Genomic DNA, 4,783 nt, shown 5'->3' on the forward strand with positions numbered 1-4,783 from the left:
TCCTGCACATATCAATAGATCCTCTGTTCACCCTTCTTCATGGGCCAAACAGAGTCTCAGGGGCTACTATCTATATACAGGCATATTTTTCATATGGAATGCGGCCAAAGACATTACATCATATACCTCGAAGCCTGTTAGTAGGCTAGTGAAGGCTTCCTTCAGTCCGCTTTTGGCGGACTGAATCTTCTCAACTACCGTACCCACTAAGGTACGGTGCTCCTCTAAGACGGACACACTTTGCAGAGCGTCTACCAGAGTGTTCGGCGCCTCCAGATCAGTGGAGGTCGCCATTGGAACAGCCGATTGATACGTCCATTTTGCATCATGCTTTTATATCGATATTTATTGCATTATGGGCTGTTATTACACATTATGTCACAACACTTATGCCTATTCTCTCTTATTTTACAAGGTTTACATGAAGAGGGAGAATGCCGGCAGCTGGAATTCTGGGCTAGAAAAGGAGCAAATATTAGAGACCTATTCTGCACAACTCCAAAACTCCTGAAACTGCATGGAGGCACTTTTTGGAATTAATAAAAAATATTGGCGAAAGAATCAACCAGAGGGGGCCCACACCCTGGCCACGAGGGTGGGGGGCGCGCCCTACCCCCTAGGCGCGCCCCCTGTCTCGTGGGCCCCCTGGCAGGCCTCCGGTGCCCATGTTCTGCTATATGAAGTCTTTCGTCCTAGAAAAAAATAAAAAGGAAGCTTTCGGGACGAAACACCGCCGCCACGAGGCGGAACTTGGCGAAACCAATCTAGGGCTCCGGCGGAGCTGTTTAGCTGGGGAAACATCCCTCCAGGAGGGAGAAATCATCACCATCGTCATCACCATCGATCCTCTCATCGGGAGGGGGTCAATCTCCATCAGCATATTCACCGGCACCATCTCCTCTTAGACCCTAGTTCATCTCTTGTATCCAATCTTTGTCTCAAAACCTCAGATTGGTACCTGTGGGTTGCTAGTAGTGTTGATTACTCCTTGTAGTTGATGCTAGTTGGTTTATTTGGTGGAAGATCATATGTTCAGATCCTTTATGCATATTAATATCCCTCTGATTATGAACATGAATATGATTTGTGAGTAGTTACGTTTGTTCCCGAGGACACGGGAGAAGTCTTGCTATAAGTAGTCATGTGAATTTGGTATTCGTTCGATATTTTGATGAGATGTATGTTGTCTCTCCTCTAGTGGTGTTATGTGAACGTCGACTACATGACACTTCACCATTATTTGGGCCTAGAGGAAGGCATTGGGAAGTAATAAGTAGATGATGGGTTGCTAGAGTGACAGAAGCTTAAACCCTAGTTTATACGTTGCTTCGTAAGGGACTGATTTGGATCCATATGTTTCATGCTATGGTTAGGTTTACCTTAATACTTCTTTTGTAGTTGCGGATGCTTGCAATGGGGGTTAATCATAAGTGGGATGCTTGTCCAAGGAAGGGAAGCACCCAAGCACCGGTCCACCCACATATCAAATTATCAAAGTAACGAACGTGAATCATATGAGCATGATGAAAACTAGCTTGACGATAATTCCCATGTGTCCTCGGGAGCGCTTTCCTTCATATAAGAGTTTGTCCAGACTTGTCCTTTGCTACAAAAAGGATTGGGACACCTTGCTGCACCATGTTTACTTTTGTTACTTGTTACCCGTTACAAATTACCTTATCACAAAACTATCTGTTACAGATAATTTCAGTGCTTGTAGAGAATACCTTACTAAAAACCGCTTGCCATTTCCTTCTGCTCCTCATTGGGTTCGACACTCTTACTTATCAAAAGGACTATGATAGATCCCCTATACTTGTGGGTCATCAAGACCCTTTTCTGGCGCCGTTGCCGGGGAGTGAAGCGCCTTTGCTAAGGAAAAATTTATACAGTGTGCTGAAATTTACTGTCACTTCTTACTATGGAACATAATCCTTTGAGGGGCTTGTTCGGGGTATCTTCCCCCCGACCAGTAGAGCAAAGAGTTGCTCCTCAACCTACTGAACCTACTGAAAATGTTTACTTTGAAATTCCTTCGGGTATGATAGAGAAACTGCTAGCTAATCCTTATACAGGAGATGGAACATTGCATCCCTATTTGCAGGTATGCCCGAGGATGTTATCAAGAGGAAGGTCTTCCCTTTATCTTTGAAGGGAAAGGCATTGACGTTGTTTAGGCTATGTGATGATATTGGATCATGGAACTACAAACGATTGAAATTGGAATTTCATCAGAAGTTTTATCCTTTGCATCTAGTTCATCGTGATCGTAATTATATATATAATTTTTGGCCTCGCGAAGGAGAAAGTATCGCTCAAGCTTGGGGGAGGCTTAATTCAATTTTATATTCATGCCCCAATCATGAGCTCTCAAGAGAAATTATTATTCAAAATTTTTATGTTCGTCTTTCTCTCAATAATCGCTCCATGCTCGATACTTCTTGTACTGGTTCTTTTATGATGAAGACTATTGAATTCAAATGGGATTTATTGGAAATAATTAAATGCAACTCTGAAGATTGGGATCTCGACGAAGGTAAGGAGTCAGGTATAACACCTAAGTTTGATTGTGTTAAATCTTTTATGGATACCGATGTTTTCCGTGAATTTAGCACTAAATATGGACTTGCCTCTGAGATAGTAGCTTCTTTCTGTGAATCCTTTGCTACTCATGTTGATCTCCCTAAGGAGAAGTGGTTTAAATATCATCCTCCCATTTAAGTAAAAGTAGTTGAACCTATTAAAGTTGAAGAAAATACTATTACTTATAATGTTGATCCTATTATTCCTACCGCTTATATTGAGAAACCACCTTTCCCTGTTAGAATAAAGGATCATGGTAAAGCTTCAACTGTGGTTCATAAGAGTAATACTAGAACACCCACACCCCCTGAGCAAATTAAAGTTGAACCTAGTATTGATATGGTTAAAGATATCTTGGCTGATAATATTGATGGGCATGTTATTTACTTCTGTGATGAAGCTGCTAGAATTGCTAGACCCGATACTAAGGGTAAACATAGACCTATTGTTGGCATGCCTGTTGTTTCTGTTAAAATAGGAGATCATTGTTATCATGGCTTGATATGGGTGCTAGTGCAAGTGCAATACCTCATTCCTTATACAAAGAAATTATGCATGATATTGCACCTGCTGAGATAGAAGAGATAGATGTTACAATTAAGCTTGCCAATAGAGATACAATTTCACCAATTGGGATTGTTAGAGATGTTGAAGTCTTGTGTGGGAAAGTTAAATATCCTACTGATTTTCTTGTTCTTGGTTCCCCACAAGATGACTTTTGTCCCATTATATTTGGTAGGCCCTTCTTGAATACTGTTAATGCTAAGATAGATTGCAAAAAGGATGTTGTTACTATTGGTTTAGGGGATATGTCTCATGAGTTTAATTTTGCTAAATTTCATAGACAACCCCATGATAAAGAATTGCCTAGTAAAGATGAAATTATTGGTCTTGCTTCTATTGCCGTGCCTCCTAATGATCCTTTAGAACAATATTTGCTAGACCATGAAAATGATATGTTTATGAATGAAAGAAGGGAAATAGATGAAGTATTCGTTAAACAGGGACATATTTTGAAACACAACTTGCCTGTTGAAATTCTAGGGGATCCTCCTCCACCCAAGGGTGATCTCGTGTTTGAGCTTAAACCATTATCTGATACTCTTAAATATGCTTATCTTGATGAAAAGAAGATATATCCTGTTATTATTAGTGCTAACCTTTCAGAGCAGGAAGAAGAGAAATTATTGAAAACTCTGAAGAAGCACCGTGCTGCTATTGGATATACTCTTGATGATCTTAAGGGCATTAGTCCCATTCTATGCCAGCACAAAATAAAATTGAAGAAATACGCTAAACCGGTTGTGGATCACCAACGAAGGTTAAATCCTAAGATGAAAGAAGTGGTAAGAAAAAAATACTAAAGCTTTTGGAGGCAGGTATAATTTATCCCATTGCTGATAGTCAGTGGGTAAGTCATGTCCATTGTGTCCCTAAGAAGGAAGGTATTACTGTTGTTCCTAATGATAAAGATGAATTGATCCCACAAAGAATTGTTACAGGTTATAGAATGGTAATTTATTTCCGCAAATTAAATAAAGCTACTAAAAAGGATCATTACCCTTTACCTTTTATTGATCAAATGCTAGAAAGATTATCCAAACATACACATTTTTGCTTTCTAGATGGTTATTCTGGTTTCTCTCAAATACTTGTGTCAAAAGAGGATCAAGAAAAGACAACTTTTACTTGCCCTTTCGGTACCTTTGCTTATAGACGTATGCCTTTTGGTTTATGCAATGCACCTGCTACCTTTCAAAGATGCATGATGGCTATATTCTCTGACTTTTGTGAAAAGATTTTGAGGTTTAGAGGGATGATTTCTCCATGTATGGAACTTCTTTTGATGATTGCTTAAGCAACCTTGATCGAGTTTTGCACAGATGTGAAGAAACTAATCTTGTCTTCAATTGGGAGAAGTACCACTTTATGGTTAATGAAGGTATTGTCTTGGGGCATAAAATTTCTGAAAGAGGTATTGAAGTTGATAAATGATAACCCACAAGTATAGGGGATCGCAACAGTTTTCGAGGGTATAGTATTCAACCCAAATTTATTGATTCGACACAAGGGGAGCCAAAGAATATTCTCAAGTATTAGTAGTTGAGTTGTCAATTCAACCACACCTGGATAACTTAATGTCTGCAACAAAGTATTTAGTAGCAAAGTAGTATGGAAGTAACGGTAACAGTGGCAAGAG

This window comes from Triticum aestivum, chromosome 1D, assembly GCF_018294505.1.
Source record: "Triticum aestivum cultivar Chinese Spring chromosome 1D, IWGSC CS RefSeq v2.1, whole genome shotgun sequence".
Classification (NCBI taxonomy): Eukaryota; Viridiplantae; Streptophyta; class Magnoliopsida; order Poales; family Poaceae; genus Triticum; species Triticum aestivum.